At 44.2% G+C, this 19,259-nt stretch overlaps 1 long non-coding RNA gene across 1 annotated transcript in view; it reads left to right on the forward strand.

The window, feature by feature from the left end:
* Positions 1-19,177, forward strand: part of LOC121403901 — a 33,184-nt gene extending 14,007 nt beyond the window's left edge. Inside the window, exon 2 of the long non-coding RNA XR_005967545.1 lies at positions 19,021-19,177. This is a non-coding gene — a long non-coding RNA (uncharacterized LOC121403901). The remainder of the gene's footprint in view (positions 1-19,020) is intronic.
* Positions 19,178-19,259: the final 82 nt, after the last annotated feature.

The following is a 19,259-nucleotide window of genomic DNA, read 5'->3' on the forward strand; positions in this document are numbered from 1 at the left end:
GACGGCAGTCCGTCTAATGAGTAAAATGCATTACTTGACCCCTGGCCTCTACAAATTAGCCCCCTGTCTGGGCCCCGGGTTCCACTCTTGGGGTCTGGGGTCGTCTCGTGTCTGGACTTCTGTTGCTCCAATGTGGAGGGAGAGTTGCTCCTTCTCCAATCTCCAATGATGAGTGTGTGTAGGCTGTAGGGAAATAGCTTTCAACAGCAGCAGCAGCAGCATCAAAATTTCATCATCTGCTGCATGGGAAATGTGTTTCTGATGATGTCTCGGCCGCTGCTGGCCCACAAGAACAGCAGCTAATTAAAATGGCTTATAATTTTCATGATTTACACTTGCAGCCCCTGATTCCCCCCCACTCGGCTAACGCTCTCCATCTCTCCCCCCTTGCGCTGGTCCGCGGTTATGTTTGTGTTTTGGGTTAAAAGCTCATAAAATTAAAGGCCCTAAAAACATTGTGTGGGCCCAGCAAGGGAGGCAGGGAGGCTGGTGGCAGGCACGTGTAATGCTTAGAGATGGTAGCGGGCGACAACCTGCAAGTTAGGAACATTAAAGGGTAAAACTTAATGGGAATATAATGGAGGATATACATAAGATTCCTAAACGGAATATTTTTATTCTGGCTAGAGAAAAATCTGATCATGTTTTGTATACGAGTATCTCTAATCTCAATCAGTTCCAAATATCTTAGCATTTTTCAAAATGTTCAGAGGATGAACCCAAAGTTGTATGAAGGAATAAAAGAGTCGAAGAGCGCTGGGTCCTCACACAATTTTCTAAAACCCTTTAAAATCTTTAGCCAAAAATATGGCAGAGAATAAATACAAACAAATAAATAATAGCTAATATTTATAGCAAATGTTTGTAAATGCCAATAAAGTTCTTCAAACCATGCCAAACAACATGCATGTCGTGTGCATGCTGTGCGGCACATTCTTCTTTGAGACGAGACCACAAAAAACTAGTAGCTTTGGTTTCTTAAGTTAAGTCTTAAGTAAAGAATTTCCACCAACTGCCATTATCCACTTCACTTCTTTAGTTGCTCGTGCCCCCAACTCGTGATTCTATCTACCATCTCTATGAAAATGCAGAATGAAACTTGCTTGGGAGCTTTTTGATTGTGCAAAGGCAAAGGCAAAGGCACAGGCACAGCAACACATCCAACATTCAACATCCATAAGAAATTGTAGGCGCACATTTGGTTTTTATGCTATCCGGTGCACAAAATATAATTCAATCAACGCCAAGTGCCACGCCCCCCTGGCCACCCCTGCCACCCTGACAGCAGCCTCAACGCCTCAACCACTAGTACATACATTTTCTATATTTTTTTATATTTCTTTCTTAGTTATTTTTGACTCTTGCATGCCGCACGTCAGCGATAGAGGACGTGGGGCAGGAGGTGGTGTGGCGGCTGGAAGAGAAATGTTCCTCAAGATATAGTAGCATATATCGTCGTACATATGAGAAATATGGCATATGAGCAGAGACCAGAGACCAGAGACGAGACCCCCAGACCAAAAAGAACCGACCAGATGATGGTCTCCCAACTTCACCTCGTACTCTCCGCCAAGATCCCCCCTTCCCTTTCCCCTTTCCGTTGCTGGTTGCTGGGGTGCTCGGGTGCTGGGGTTCTGTGGCTGTCAGCTCACGGCGCGCGCAACAGCATAAATCAACTTATTTCATTGGAATTTATGTTTTGTTGTTGCACTGGCGCGTCGCCTTGCATCGGCATTGGCACTGGCACTGGAGGAGAGAGACAGAGGCCCTGTGCAACACACACACACACTGGCTGACGCCACCAGCAACAGCAGCAGCATTTATCCTGAATCATCAGAAAGGGATTACTCGGCTTTACTCTTGGAATACCCTTTGAGAGTTTGAAACAATAAAAAAATAGACATTTTGAGAAACATTTAGGCAGAGCTTTTCAATTTAAAAAATATATATAATTTGGTAAACATAACTTTAAATTTATTTCGCAAAGAGTATTCGCCATTCGTTGAAATGTCAGAAGTGAAGGCATTTCACGCTTGTTGCCGCCTGGTTGTATGTGCAATTGCTTCATTTGGCGGCAATGTCTTGATGGAGGAGGGAGGACCTCTGTGGGGGCTACGGAGAGAGCAGGATGGGATGTGATGTGATGTGGAAGAAGGAACCGCAGCCGGAGTCGACTGGAGTTGCAGAAGGTGGTGCCCCCAGTAGCGGCAGGAGGAGGAGTGCACAGGCCGCGTGTTAAAATGTACACTTTGCATTTAAATCATTCCGGGAACTCGAACTCGAACTCTCTGGGTTCGTTATATTTATCTGCTGCCTGCCTTTACCTCTGCTGTTGCACTGCAGTCTCGATGAAAAACGAAACAGAAACGGAACTCAATCAGGCGGCATGGACAGGGAAATAAGCAAAATTGAAAAGCTAAGCAATTTTCCTTTTTCTATTTTCCATTCGACTTCTGTTATGGCTGCACATCCGAGAGCTTAGAGCTTAGAGCTCAGAGCTCAGAGGTGCTTAGAATGCGGTTCAATGGTGGCAGGAATATTCTATACAGACAGATTAAGTCCTCATGCCTTAGGTGCCACATAAATGGCAACAAGATGAGAACTCAAGCCAGTCCAAGACCTGTGCGTATTTTCCCTTTAAATATTTGCTAATATGCGAGTTAAAATTGTGAAATATTTTGAATGATTTATGACATGAAGAGTACATGAGCATACTAATTGTTATATTCCCTTTCTATCTCTTTGCAGGTATGTACGAAGAAGTGTGCTTCTCTGGAGGAGTCTATCGGTACAAATATCATTGCATTGCATGGGAAAGTATAGATAATGGAAAAACTAACCCAATTCCACAGACAGTTGATGGATGAGTCCCCTAATTATGTTAGAAATAATCTTAAACGTACCCAAGTGGCGTGCAATATTTAATTTTTGGAGACGTGCAACTAGTTTTCCAATGTTTTGTAAGCAGTAATTAAAGATATGGGATATCCTTTAATTTATCCTTAAATTCTAAAAGATTTTCGCCAGTTCTCTAGACTTTCTAGCTTACAAAGCTATAACAATTTCCCCCTCATAAATCCCTACCATTCCGCTCCATTAAATAGGGAATGCATTTAGTTTTGAGCATTTTTCCTGGGAACTTTTCTCTTTGCTGCAATTATGTAGACTTAAATGTTGGGTGGACTGCGCTCCTCCAGCAACCCCCCTTCCCCTTTTGGTCTGTTCCCTCTTTCATTGTAGCGGTTAATTATGTTATGCTAAACATTCTCTCACACCCCACCCCCTGCCACTCTCTCTCTCTCTCTCTCTCTATACTGTTGAATTTATGAAACACTTAACCAACAAAGTTGCACACACACACACAGCTGCCAGCTATGCCAGCTCTCCCTCTGCCCCACTCTGCAGCAATTAGACGGCATTTCCATTAGCGTTTAACCATTTACCATTCTGCCTGCTGCCTCATCTTCCAGTTGGCATTTTGTTAGCAAGTCTTCACACCTGCCCACATCTTCAGCAAATATACCTGCATACTATTTGGAAAAAAAAAACTCATAAAATACATACTACAAAATGAAACAAGAAAAATCTTGTCACTTTTTGCCAATTAGAAGGCAACAAAAAAAATAGAAGAAGTGGGCAAAGGGAGGAAGAGGAATCCTCTGCCTATCCAAGGTGTATTTATGTATGTCTGCCAGGTGAGCTGTGCTGCTCTTAGAGTTCACTATTTCGATTAACACGCTGAGAGAGAGAGCTCTGGAATAATTCAGTTTACCTTATCGAGATGATCAAGTGGATACGCTCAAGGTATATTGTATCCAAGGTAACTCCTAGCTATTGCTAGCCACTTTTATCGGTCAGATCAGTTGAAAGGAATTAGGTTCCTACCTACCTACCTTCTAGAGCGCTCTCTGACAATCAATAGCTTACCTTTCATCAATGCACTCTGGGCCTGCTGATCATCCATCATGGCCACATATCTCCCCTCCCCTCCTCACTCTTCTCAACACAGTTTCTAAGAGAGTTGTGGAAACGGTCAACGGCTGACGCTGACAGCGCAGCTGCTTCAATTAGCGTCAGCCTCTGCATCGACGTCGGCAGCAAATGTCTGTTTATTTGCAGATTTGTTGTTGTTGTGTTTTTGGTTTTTGCTTTTGATTTTGCTCCTGCTTTTGGCTTTTGCTTTTGTTGCAGATTTTGTTGCCTTGGGGGTCGGTCGGCGGCACATGTGAAATAAAGCAGAGACAGGGCAGAACGGTAAGATAGTTGGCCAGGGGAGGGACAGTAGGGAGAGACAGACGAACGCCGAAAAAGAATCGGTTTTTCTTCAACTGTTTAATTGCATTTGGCTTCTGCTTTTGTTGTTCTTGCTGTCTGGATTGCTGCTGCCTGAATTTTGCATTTAATTACTTTGTTTATGGCCTACGGCAGAGGCAGCAGCAGCAGCCGAGGCAGCGGCAGAGCACCAGCGACAGAGGCGCAGAAACAATAAAACTTCAATTTATATGTATGTATGTATGTATGGATGTATGTATGTCTGTATGTATGTATGTATGTGTTCTTTCCAGCCCCATTCTGCCCCTGCCCCCTGCCATGCTCTCAACGAGCTGGACTACGAAATGTTGTTGAATTCCAATGCACAAATTGACAGGCAACCCATCATCCCACCCCCCTCTACTCTCCTTTTCCACTCCCGCGCACTGCTTTTGTTATGTAAACAACGGGAACTTTATACTTTTTCCGTTACCCTTAAAAGGAGAGATGGTATTACGATTTTGACTAGATATTTGTATTCTGATTGTAACTTTCGATACAAGAACTGGGCACTATGTTGGAACTATATGGAACATTCTCTTTTTGCTGCCAAATAAATTCAATAAAGTAAGTTTTCGTACATACGCATGGGGAAGGGTATTAAGCGCACCAGTACGCAAAAGTTCAGTCATCGTTTCTTCTAGTTTTTTGTGTCGACGCTGCAGTGCCGAATCCAACTTAAAGCACCGACCCAAAAGCTCCATCCACCCCCCACGAAACGCTGCTCCCCCTAACATGAAGGCAAAAGTTTTTACCCTGCACAAATAACTCGACTTCTGCGACTCGACTCGCTTTGAATGCTTTGCAATTTCCGCTCTTCTAAATTTGTTGAAAATATTTGCCGCTCTCTCGCTCTCTCTCACTCCCTCCCACACACTTCGTTTCCGCTTCCTTTCGAAGGAGAAAAGAAAAAGTTTTTGTGCTGTGAAGAGCAACAACGCAGCGGAACCCATGAGTCCAACCTACCGTAATATTTTAATAAATTTTTGTCGCCAGATAGAGAGAAAGAGAGAAACTTGGAGAAATGGAGAGAGCGAGATAGAAAGAGAGCGAACAATCTAAGCTCTGATTCCTGATTCCAAAATGATGTTTTCGTTGTTATTGTCCAGTGAGCAAATTCGTCCTAATTAAAAGCAAAAAACGCAGGAGGTTCTCCTCCTCAGGTATGAAAAGTGCTGATGATCTAACGACTAGATGATACCCATTGAATTCGAAAAATGGACTCTCATTTGCATAGTTTGTACTCCGTATTTCCATTTCTTATGGTCATTCAAACAAGATGATTTTTGGTATTTAGGTAAATCTTATCCTGTTTTCCTTAAAATACATCATACCCTAGAACAAGCCACAGATAAAAGGTATTAACCAAAGCACGCACAAAAGTGCGTCGAACCCAACACTGGACGGACCAATGGATCAGCCATGGGGAAATAAACCAGGACAAAAGCCATGACTCTCTGGACTCTGGCGGTTTGTCAGTTGATTTTTGCCCGCTTCGAGCGGATTTCCATTTCCATGCCAGAGCAGATTTTCTAACTGATTTCGTGTCCAGCGATTTGAAGCGGACGCCACTCGCCTGGCGCTCGCTCTTCCATGCGATTTCTAGTTTATGTATGTATATTCGCTGATGTCCCTGTTGTCCTGTTGTCCTGTCGCCTGAGCTGATGCCTGAAATGGCGTTGGCGGCGGCGCCCACTGATGTGGTAATAAACACCCCTTGTGCAGTCTAATGGACCGTAATTAACTCGTACGCCAGCTGCGGCAGCGGCAGCAGCAGCGACAGAGACAGCAAACAGCAAACAGCGACGCCAACTGCGACGCTGTTGTGGTTGTACAAGCGATGAATAATAATTTTTTGCCAAAGCGTCGTCACACAGGACCCCGCCAATACCCAGTACCCAGTCCTACCATGCACAGTGGCTACAATTGCCGATTTAATGGTCAATAATTTCGGGGTTTGATCTCGCTGGCAATTTGCATGACATTTACATACATTAACGGTGAAAATACTGCCCAGATGTTGGGCATTACTTATCGATTGTGTCATTTAGGTAATCGTTTAGTTAGTTGTTTCACATAAATGCATACATATGCATGGATTGGTTCCCCAAATGATGCAATAGCCGAATTTTGATTATGTGCGAGGCATATGGGATTTATTGGATATCTATGGGGTGATGCACATATATTTCCATGTGTGGTGTGTACAACAGATGTATTTGATTATTGGATTACTGGATTATTAAGCCAGAAAAAGTGTTTCATTAGATAATATTGGATTTATTAATGCAGCAAACACCCAAGGCATCTCTTTTTTTAAAGATTCTTGAAAACTGCTTTTTAATAGCTTATAACTAGGCTGAAGCTTTTCCTTTCTTCCATAACTAATTAATAACTGGTTCAAACTTGTAGTCAGATTTTACTTGACTGGCAATTAAGGCCAATAACTTCAGAGTAAAACTTCTGCAACTCAAATTAGCTTCAACCTGCAAAACTTTAAATAATGTTTAGTGATTTGGAGCATGTGAGAACCATCAAACTATTATTCAAACTAAGCAGCAAATTCTGGCGTATATATCAAAACTTTTGTCAGATACTAGAACCCATTTATTTATTTATTTATTTACGTTAGCCTATTACCACAATCAATGCGCAATTGCATGGAGTTTGTGCACCAATGGAGCATTTTCAGTGTTAAATTTTACATTTTTGGTTTCGAATTAAATAGAATGAAGCTTTAAGCAACTTCTTTAAATGATACTCTTCAATATAATATATATTCCGTATAATTATTGATACTTCTTTCATTCTTTTACACATATCTTCTATAGCCTTTAGCTTTCATTTTCTGAGCCTGTTTTTTTCGGGACTATATATTCTAAAAGTATGAGCAATGCTTACCATTGTAGATTTCCATTGTTGTTGCTGGTCACAGTGTTGACTCTGCCACGTGCCCCGTGTCCCTTGCAGCTCCATGCTCCTGATCCTGCTCCTGCTGCTGCTGGTGCTGCTGTTTGCGTGACGGATATTGCCTTGTCACTTGCATGTACGAGAAATGTTAAAACGTGGAGGCGGCGCGGCGCAGCATGGCTTGGGTTGGGTTTCAATGGGTTTTGCCTCTTTTTTTTGCCTGGCTACCGCTGCTCTCCTCGCTCTCCCCCCGGAAAATGGGGCAACCCCTTTCGAGCAGGCGACCACAGCGACCGCAACGCAACGGCAATCAACGCACAGAACGAGTTACCCAACAAAACAGAGGCACCAGCACCCAGCACCCAGCACCAGCATACGCTTCGTACAACTCTCTTGTTTTAGCGTTTGAAAGTTGTGCGAAAAATTAATTAATATCGCAAGAGGCAAGCGGCAAGCGGCTAGCGGCACAGACACAAAAACACAGACAACGGGCCCCACCGTCGATTGTCAATAGCAGGCTCCTCCGATTATTTTCTAACGTTCGGCAGAGGGGGGTGCTGCCGAAAAATTATGATGATTACCATCATCAGTAAGCCTGGCCTGGCCCATTGTTGGCCCCACACTAAGCCTGGGAAGGGGAGGTGAGGGCGTGGCCAAATGTAAGGCGATTTGGCCATGGCTATTATAAATACCAATTTAATGAGCGCAACATATGCAACGGACACATGCGGATGGATGGGATGGAATGGGATGGGAGATTGCTGCGAGTGCTGCGGCGGGGAGCTGCAGCTGAACGTTTAATGCGATTACATGGCAGCGGCACATTTGTCATCCGGGGATACGGTGGGGCCTCATAGATGGTGGACTGGTGGACTCCCTCTCTCTTTCGCTGTGTACTCCAGCAGGGGTCTGCACTGGAAGAAATTAATTCAAATTTTTTGTCGATGCTCTGTAGATCCTGGAGCTGATTTTTCTTTCTATTATTATCCGTTTGCTTATGGGAAATTCGTGAAGTACTTTTGATCTCCATTATTAGTTTCTGCCAGTGCATTTGTGCATTTGTATCTGTATCTGTGCCCCTTGTACGTGTCAGCTTCAACAAATCAAGTAAAATTACTGCAATGCATTGCAATGCTAAACAAGTAGCGAGCAGCAGCAGGAGAATCTGTGGCAAAAACAGCAAAGCGAGACAAAACAAAACAAAGCGAAACGAAACGAAAAACGAACGACCATCGCGTACCCAGGCCACAAAAGTCCGCATCCGTAGGATAGATTTTTACTAGTGCTGCTGCTGCTGCTGCTACAGATGCTTCTGTTGCTGCCACACCAATTGCATGGCCATCGTGCATAACTTCAACTTGAAACTTGATTGTCTCGCTCTGCCCCACTGGTGGCATGCGGGCCACTGCAGTGGCAGTGCCAGTAGCACAGTAGCAGTAGCAGCAGCAGCAACAACACCAATAGCAAGAGCAACAGCAGCAACGTTACGTTGCAGCTCCAAAAACAGTCGTTGCTCATTAAGTGCCACTCTACGAGAGTTGTCGCTAATGCCACTGTCCGTGTCCTGCCCTCCACGGCACTAGACCTGGACTGCCCTGCTCGGCCCTGTTCTGCCCTGCTCTGGGGGTCGTCGTCATGGTCCATGCCCCGGGGTTACACACACGAGAGAGTCCAACGTAAATTTGCAAATATTTGCTCGAATCAGAGTCAAAAGAGAATGGAGCGAGCAGCAGCAGCACCCGTGCATATATGCCATGGCTCTGCAGACTTGCGGACTTCTGGCATTCCTCGAATAAGTAGCAGCGCGGGGCTTCAACCTTAAATGAGTGTTAGCTGAATGGATGGATAGCAGCAGCAGCAGCACAAAGTAGCAGCAGCAGACTCTGCAAATAGACTCAACACTAAAGCGGCCAGCCAGACAGAAACCAAAGCAACCCCTTTAAAGGGGCGGAAGCATTAATGTAGTTGTGGGGGATTAAAGAAGTTCTCCACTTGAAGAGAAACTTCTGAACCCAATCCCAGAGCTTGGGCTGCTTCTGCTGCTGTTCTCTGGGGGATCATTGAGGTGCTGTCCAAAGCAATTATCCTCTGGCCATAAGTTGAGTGAAAACTTCACCTGCAGCTACATATCTGGGAATCGCTTTTTGTCTTTTCATTTCCCATTATTACGAATTGTACTAAACCGCATATGGTAGACCCACTCATTGGTTCTCTGCTTCTCTGGTTCTCTACTCCTCTCTGCCCTCCTCTCCCATCGTTACATTCGCCCGACAATTGTCATATTATGTATTGTACCTTTTGGCTCTATTCTTCTGCCATTTGCCATTGTCCGACTACCAGGCACCAGGGCACTCCCTACTCTTCGCTAGGTTCCCCTCTTGATAACCATGTCCAAGCAGACGCCACTCTGTGGGTACGTATTTACCTGCAGCACCTGCAACGTGACTGCGAGGTGTGCTCGAGGTGTACTCGAGATAGGTTATGGTTTTTCGCACGAATAAAGCAGGAGTATTTCCGAAAAATCAGACATCTGTTGGCACTTTCCCTGTATGATTCGATGGTTCTGCATTAAAAAGGAAAATTTATAGATTAAATAGAATTATTGTTTGATTGAATGACACCTTTTACCGATGAGTATCTCATGGCTTGTACTTATCATTCCAATCCTATGGTGAGTAAATATTAAGAAATTCAACTGTTGCCTGACGTGTCACCATTTCAATTGAGATCATCTCTTGGCTTCTTTCTGTTTTGGATAGAAAACATACAGCAGAGTGGGGTCACCCCTCTTAGACGACGGGGGTCATCGCTCAAATGGGGTCACAAATGTAGGAATTTCGGGCATTGCATTCCGCGTTGACTCAGTCATGTGTGTTGGGTAAGGTGTTGTTTGCCCACTTGACTGCTCCCGAAAGAGCATTCCGAACCATCTCTAAGAAGTCACCCCCAAAAAAGATGTTCAAGTGTTTTGTTCCAGCAACCCTCCGACAGCAAGCGGCAGGCAGCGACTGGACTGCCACAGGACTCGCGAGGAAAATTTCCTGAAGTTCTCACACCACAGCAGGAGAGTGAAAGAGGGAGAGGGAAGCAGGGCGGTTAATGACCATTCATTGTCTTACCTGACCCACTTGTTCCTCTTGCCTCGATGCCTCGGCCCCTGCCCCTGCCCCTGCCCCTGCCATGAGTCAGAGCTGTACGAATGATTGCCTGGAATATACTCGTCGCTCTGCGATATTTGTAACCATATAATTTGTATTTAAAATGCAACAAGCCAGCCATCATTTTAAAGTTGCCGCTGTGCGTGCAGTTTGTCAAAAAGGAACCCAGAACCACTCCACAATGAATTACTACAGTCGCGTCGATGGAGTTTGAGTTGGAGCTGGGGGGTAGTGGGGTTTTGGAGGCAGCCTGCGGTGCTGCGGCTCAAGAAATGAAATTATTAAGTATTTGCCAGCCAGTTGGAGGAACAAAGGCCAGAGCTTTTAAATATTTAATAAGTATACAAAAATGAACAAAAAAAAGGTATGTAAAGTCAATGTAATTTCTGGGAATACCAGAGTCTAGATACTCTTTGGCGTTCGATGGATAGTAAGAGAGTCAGGGCGAAAAGTATGAATTCTCTCTCTCAGAACTGTCAAGACATGCAGAAACAGAATTCTGAATAATTGGCTGAAATATCTTTAAAAACATAAAATAACATAAAAATATACCCAGAATATATTTAGGTGTGGGTAGTCCGACATGTTACCAATATTGGAGGGTATCAAACTGTTGGAACGAAAAGGCGGTAGTGTGGTGGTTCGTTCGCCTGTTGTTGAGTCATGTCAATTGACTGACGGAGCGGTGTCCCCGCTGTGTGGCAGAATGGAAGTGGAATCAATACCCAGGGAATGGAATGGATGGACGTGACGGGACAGGACGGGACGGGACGGGACGAGACTGCCCTACCGCCTGCAGTGCCACGAAAGTACTTGTAAGGATACACACTCATACTCACACCCATACGCCCATACACTCACTCTGACGCACTAACGTTGACAATAAATGAGTAAAAATGACTCTCAACGAAACGAAAATAAAATAAAACGACAAACGAGACAGAGCGACAGACGCAACGACGACAGCAGAAATCTGTCATCAACACGCGACGAACGAGAGAGAGAAGAAACGAATACACTCACACTCACTCACAGCCATTCAGGCATTCAAATTCACATTCACTCCACTCGCCCGCACAGAGGGCCATGAAATTTGATACGATGCGAGTGCGTCAGATGGTTGGTGGATTGGCGAGGAGTGGAGTGGAGTGGAGCGCAGCGGAGGAGTAGGTCTATAAGGTGGGACGTACGCTCTAAAGGAGCAGGGCAGGGGGACCAAAGACCAAAGCAATTTCCATTTAATATTTTTGTTGATGTTGTGAAGTATTTCAAAAAAAAAATCTAATTTAAGTTGTAAATTATTGTACATTAAATATGAGATAAATGTGGAGAGAAAGTTCACTGAAAGTGGACATCCCAGGTGGACAGTTCTCCGGAAATATACATACCAACTCGATGAAGAATGGAAACCAACAAATATGTGCAGCCAGGAGAGGTACGGCACAGGACTAAGGGGAGCTGTCCATCAAGTAAACTTTCACGATGATATCGATCCAATCCACCAGCGCAGCCAAAGATGGGTGGTTTGATGGGTTTTCAGATTCAGCTTATGACTGGCGCCATTTTAATAGAGTACTTTAGTATTTGTTTTGGGAGGGAGTCCTTAAAGGACTACTTGCCCCCTTACGCCAAGGCATAGAATTAATAACGTGAATGTCGTGATTTATGGCCTAAACTGCTCTTTTATTAGCCAAACACATGTTGGACGACAGTCGAGTACGACAGTCATTTGAGGTTATGTTTAATTTATGTTTTCTTGCCTTTATGATATTTGTGCTTATTTTCGGCCAAATATGAACCATTGATGGGGTTTTATTGTTACGACTAGATGAGCTTTGATGCTCACTAAAGAGATTTGGGGATTTCCTGGGGGTTTCAGGAGACTTTTGATGTCCCATTTTGAGGTTGGAATATTAAGAGAATAATGGTTATTATTATGGAATAAGCTGGAGTTTTATTGGGGAATATATTAGGAAACTGCATGAAAAACATATTTCTCTTTTGGCTCATTAGTTTTTAGATTAAATTCTATATTTGATTTTTATTTGAGTTAATAATTGTTAGAACTCTTCAGAACTCTCTCTCTTGATTCGCATGGGATGGCCCCCCGTGGAACTCACCTTCGTGTTCATTTGGACTGGAGTTTTTCTCATTTCGTGATGGCTTGGCCAACCTTTTGACTTTAGAGGCGACTCTCGTGGCTGTGGAGAGATTTACAACCCGCCGCACCGTACCTGTCCTAATCCCGGTGATGCGGCATGCAGCATGCGGCATGAGAGCAGCGTGCAACATATTTCACAACTCTCTCGTGTGGCAAGAACAATGCGAAGGCTTTCAGTGACGTAGAGAAAAACTCGTACCTGACCCGAAAATGTGGAAAACAAAAGCAGAAACTGCATGCAGCACCTGGGATTGGGATTGGGCATGGGAATGGGCATGGGCATGGGCATGGGGATTGGATATAGCACACGCCCTATGCCTGTGCCTGTGTCTTTCGCCCTTTTAGTTTTTATGATTTTGTGAAACATTTTACAACTTTACATGGAATCCGTAGATGTATGTGTTTGGGCAACTGTGTGTGTGTGTGTGAGGTTTTTTAATGTCATTTATTTTGTTAACCTCGAAAACAAGTTGAAACCTGAGCCACACAAAAAAAAAAAAAATCATACAGAGACACGGAGACAGAACCAGCCACAAAATTAAATAATGCCAGAGCTTTGTATTTGTCTATTTCGATGCTCAAGATGATGATAATGATGATGATGATGGAAATGGAGAGGAGCCACACACTTACACACACACACCCACCCACGATAAAGATAAATATCAGTAAAATGAAGATTACGCACACGGGGCACTTGTGGCGCCTTTGTAATAATAAACCCACCGAACAAAAATAATACAGAAATCCAAGACTAAATCAAATATTGTAGAGCATAATCTACGCATAAACCAGGGAACCAGGGAACCAGGGGGTACCGGACCTACACTTGATCACTTGTTTTGGGGATCCGAAAACGAATCTGAATCTGAAAATGAAAATGAATGTGAATGCGAGCCACAAATTGAATTTGATTGTTCAAGTGAGTCTCTCTGGGCCTGCCATCTCTCTCTGCATCTCTGTATCAAATGTAAATCAGAGGAGGGTCGGGTCGGCTCGGCTCCGGTCTCGTATTATTCAAATTCCACTCAAAAACAGCTGCCACACTTCATTACCATAAGGTTTGCCTTGGACCATTCGGAAAGCGTCTCCATCTCCCCATATATGTATGTATGTACGAGTATGCAATTGGATGTGTTATTATGCCTTTTTGTTGCTTATCAAAATGAAAATTCAAATTCAACTATAACAGCACATTGTTTGCCACGCCCCCGCATACTCCAGACTCGACGCTCCACACTCTGCACCCCGCACCCTGCAGTGGGAACCCCCTTCATAAGCATCCACATCCAACGGCAGCAGCAGCAGACCAAACAAAACCCAAACAACACTTGGAGAGCTGCAAAAGTGACACTTCTAAGAGATTAAAGTGACATGTAGTGGCCTGTCCCGCACCTCCATACGAACTCCATCCACTCCGCACCCCTCCACTCGACAGAGCACTCTCTGACTGCCTGACAGACAGTCGGGCAGACAGGCAGGCGGACGAACTGCCTGACGACACCTTCCACCATTCGGGTGGTGGAGTCTGTTGAGAGTGTGGGGAAAGCCGAGGCGGAATGGTAGCGGGAATTAAGAGCACCCAGTATTTGTTGGGGCTCTATGCATAGATTAATAAATTATAAGCCGCCGCTCACTGAATGGAAGTCGCTCTGATTACACTCACAGAAAAGCCAAGGCATGGCATGTGCATGGCATGTGCATCTGAAGAAGTGAGGCAAGGAAAGCAACAACAAGCCAAGACCAGCAGGAACTTACGCTCTCTTGGGCAGAGAGAAAGCTAGAGACTAAGCTTCAGAGAGTGGGTGCGGGAGAGAGTCGAGTGTGTGCTTGACCTTGACTTGGGCTTGAATCAGTGCAAGACGTTAGAAAAAGAAGCAGCAGATGATCGCATGTAAATCAGGAAGATTAAAATGTATTTGCAAGAAGAAATTGTCTTAAGCCGTGAATGAAAGCTTCTCTTTGGCCAGCTTTGGACCTTCGGTGCTCTCCTTTAATGAAAGACCAATAAAAATTCGCTGCTCTTATTTGTATTTTCTCTGAGTGTAAATGCTGTTGTACTGTTGTTGGTACTTTCTTTTCATTTCAACTCCTGAGTCCCCCGTGCACATGTACATTCATCTTCCCCTCTCTTTCCATTCATTTGTGCCTCCTCCGCTGCCATGTGAATGTGGAGCAATTAATGTTTGTGTTTTGTCATTTCATGCCCAGCAAATGCTCCTTCTGCTGCTCCCCCCGCCACTCACTGGGCTCTTCTGGCTTGATGTTCTTACATTTTATGCGCATAATTAAGCCGGTGTATCCGTAAAAGTATGCGACACTTCCGGCTCGGACAACCAGCTCTCGGCAGCATCCATCGTGGTGGAGTCCAGACCATGGTCTGTCTCTCCCCTTTTATTTATTTTCTGTATTATTATTCCGTAATACAATTCATTGAGAATTGACCACGCTTCTGCTCCTCGGGGCTTACTCTTTTGATTGGCCCTTTGCTTCCCTTTCCACATGCTTCGCAAGGGGAAAGAGAAAGAAAGAAGCTCAGGAAATGCCAGAGCACGAATGCAACAGTCGTTGAGAAGGAAATGCGACCAGATTTTTTCTTGATTTATAATAAATATGAAATTCAAGCAATTCCAAACAGAAGAACCATCATCATCATCGGATCTTAAAACAATTATCTATTTTGACAGTTATTTCCTGCTCCATTCAGTCTGTCAATGATATCTTTGACTACCCCCCTTTATGGAAAATCATCTTGGAAGATCTCTGTAATTATAGTTTCTGTTTTATATCATTTCTCCCACCCACTCCCACCATTTTATAGATCCATAATTGTGGGATACTTGAGCCACTAATTGAGGTTCTCTGAGGGTGTCTGTTCACAGTACGAATATCTATAAATAAAAGCTGTTTGGAACCTGTTTTGTTTTCTATTATTTTTCTTATTTTGATCATTTTGGGGGGGAACATCTCGAATAGTTTGTGGAATGGTAACTGGGGGGGAGTATAGAGAATGTTCCCATCTCAATTCCCATCTGATATTGATTGTTTGCACTTTGTTTTTTCTGTTTCTCTGTTTTTCTGCTTTGTCAACAGTTTTCTTTCTACTATTTTTTCTTATTTGTTTTGTGCTGCTGCTGTTGCTTGCTGCTGTCTTTTGCCTTGGTTCATTGATTAAGGCTCAACATTTACGCCAAGTTGGCATGTTTGACTTGTCTTCAGGCCTAATCCTCTCTGCTACTCCCCCATCTGTACCGTACCGCAACGAACTTTGATAACTGTATATGGCTTATCTGGCAGACGAAGAGACAGAGAGAGGAGGAAAACATCATTTTGACACATGTCATAGGCAATGAACAAACACACACACACACACACACAGTGACAGAGAGAGCATGGAGGAGGGGGAGCGACCGAGAGGCAGAAGTCCGGTTACGTTAGGTTACCCCCCCAAGAGATTCGCACTCCGTACTACGCTGCTCCGCTGCCCCACTCTCTCTCTCCCATGTAAGCCTCAAAAAAACAAATCACTTGAGGGCCCCCACTCCCCCCCAGTGGCGCGCAACTTGGATTTATTTGAATTAAGAGCATACTTAAGCGTAATTTATTGGAAAATCCACAAGCGAGTCGGGGGCCAGAGTGAGAGATAGAGATACCATAAATCTAGGGCCACTCTCAAACCACGGTTTGAGGTCGCGTCATTAAGAAGCAGATGACATTCCGTCCAGCCCCCGCCCACCACGCTACTCTTCTTCGTACTCCTCTTCCACTGGCACTCTTTTTGTTTGTCCAAATGTCTCACTCTTTCACTTTTATATTTCGCGCGCTATCTCTTAATGTCAGACCAAATGGCAGCATGGAATGGGAAGGAGTAGTGGAGGAAGGTCCATCCATGTGGGTCTCTGTTTGTGTGGGCGTCTGTCCGTTCTGTTGGCATAAGGATTGTATTAGGTCTGGTTTCATCTGTGTTTGCTGTGCTCCTAAGTTATGGCAAAGACTATTAAATAACACGGAATACTCGTAACTCCATTGCCATAAACTACTTCTAGTGGATTCTCCACTTTCATGCTCCAGTCGATAGACTCCATAGACTCCACACCATACGTTAGTATGTTTAGAAATTAATTCATTTACCAATTTAAAAGTTTTCTTATCAAAGCAGGGCCCAGGCACTGCAACCTTTGGCCTCCTCTTAGGAAAAATCCATCAAAAATTTGTATTCTGTTATGACAATGCACTTAAACTAAAGAGCTACAAATAATCCAGCTAAAGTAAATCCAAATTGAATTTTAAGATTATTTTGCACTTTTAATTAAAAGTTTCATTTATAATTTTCATTTTCCCATCAACGGGTAAATACCCTGGAAAAAATTTAATCCAAATTGGATGACTAGTTGAAGCCGATGCCCCATCCATTCTATGCTTAGCCTCTTCTTTGTGTACTTCTTTGAGGCCAAGAGAAGAACGAGTTATTGGCATGCATTGAATTTGCCATGGAATTTGTTGGCTTGAAGGGGTTCGGTTCGGCTCTTGGGCTCTCCGGTTCTCCGGTTCAAGATTGTCCGTAGGGGGAGGCAGTAGAGGCAGCCAAGCAAAAGAGTAGACAATCAGTGGCATGTATAGAATTTCACTGATTTATGTTTCATAAGAGACGGCGACAGAGCGAGAGCGAGCCCAGGACGAGGACGAACAGGCTACAGAGGCTGAGATTCCCTCAAGGCAAGAGTCTCCCGTCTCTCCACTACCCATCCAGGGTGACAATGCAGTGATTACATCTTTTGAGCACCATCATAGCACCTCCCACCTCCCCTCCCCCACTCCAGCACACACATTTCCTTGATGGGAAAGGCAATGGCATGCCTTTGCTGTTCGACAAAATATTTTCCGCCTCTGGAAAAGCGCTTTCAGTGGGAGAAAGAGAAAGAGTGGCGGCAACGGGCGAGTGGCTGATAAATTTTTGATTAAAGGCCCTTCTCCAACATATTCATACGAGTTCGAGTTTCCGTGCATGCTTTTGATAGGTTCCATGGATATGATATGCATTATGTGCGTTTGCGTGTGCGTGTCTGTACATATTTTTATCGTATGTTATATCTGGGGGGACTGGGAGCTTGTTCAAATTACATTTGACATTCAATTGAGTTTTCTCTTGATTGTCGATTAAGAGAAAGAGAGAGGTGGAGGTGGAGGGAGAGACCGGACTGATGATTGCTCCAGTTATCCAATAACCGAAAATTCCATACTCGGAAATTGGATTGAGAATCAGAAATCAGAAATCAGCATCAATCGCGTCTGTCAGTTATCCAAATGTTAATTTAAACAATTAATTTGGGAATACAGCTAGAAAGGGACGGAACAAGACCGCCCAGCCACGAAGAGAGTGTAACAGAGAGAGAGAGAGAGAGAGAGAGAAGCGGGAAGGGAGAGAATGTATTTAACATGTCAATTTGCAAATTAAGAACACGTGACAGTGCGGAGAGAGTTGTGGAGAGGGGATGAGCGAGAGAGAGAGAGAGACGAGACCACCGCAGAGCCAAATATAGATCGAATTATTCTACACTAAATGAAGACTGGCACTTGAGAGGGTCAGCAAAGGAAGGGAGCAGAGAAAGAGATGCAGATGCTGATGCCGATGCCGATGCAGGGCAAAAGAATCATTAGAATCACTAGATTTAATTGGGCCAAAGTGCTCTTAAATATGATTTGTGTGTGTGCTGTGTGGACTCTCCACACAGAGGCAAGAGTCAGCAGGAGGAAGCGGAAGACAATCTCAAGTAGATTTGTAGATCGGAGTAATTAAGAGATGCTACTCGCAGCTCACAGCAATGCAGATTACAGATTGCCTCCGACTCTGGTGCTGGTTCTGGTTCTGATTCTGGTAGATTAGGAATGGAATTTGAGGGCATAGCTCAGAGTTTTCAACCATTTTCAGTATAATAATATCCGTATGTACTCGTGAGAAGAGTAGCTCTCCCTGTAGCTCCTTTATTTTTGAACATCCTTAAGGAAAAACCACTCTGCAATTAGCGATTATAAATAAAAAGAGAAGAAGCCTGAAAACACATGTTATCTAAACATCAGATAATGATTGGTAGGTTCCCTTGAGCTGATTGCCACCGCTGGCTAGCGGTGTGGTGTCCTCCCTCCGACAGGTGTGTTTCTCTGTTCCAAGGGTTGCAATGCGCAGGGGTCACAAAGCAGAGGGGGGCGGGGCAGTGCCCCTCCACTAATTTGATGGTTAGGCAATATATCATTGGATCTTTTGGAGTGTGACAGTTGAGAAATAAATTTCCGGCCACTTGATTTCTTTATGCTCGTATATAACGAATTTAAGTGAAATAAATATATACTCGGTGGCAATTTCCTGTCTGTGCGATGTGCCATGCGATGGCTTGCCGAATTTATAGATAATTTTTCATGATTTTCCACCGACACATTTTCTCATTTTCCCTTCTGAATTTGTTTGTTGTTCGTCCATTGCAGATGCGCCCAGCAGCAGGTCTCCGCTGCCGCTGTCGGAGACGATGATGACGCCGCCTCTGATGCCGCTGATGATGATGAAGTTGCTGCCGAGGCAACAGTCCAACTGCTGACAGCCAAGTGCATCTGAAAGATACAAGATAGCTGCAGATACACAAAAGCGAAAGGAACAGTGCATTTCCTGCTGCTACCTAAACGAGAGGCAAAGATCTACAGACCCAAGAATCTACCTACATTCATTC

The sequence above is a fragment of the Drosophila obscura genome, unplaced genomic scaffold (assembly GCF_018151105.1).
Source record: "Drosophila obscura isolate BZ-5 IFL unplaced genomic scaffold, ASM1815110v1 contig_17, whole genome shotgun sequence".
In the NCBI taxonomy this organism is placed as follows: Eukaryota; Metazoa; Arthropoda; class Insecta; order Diptera; family Drosophilidae; genus Drosophila; species Drosophila obscura.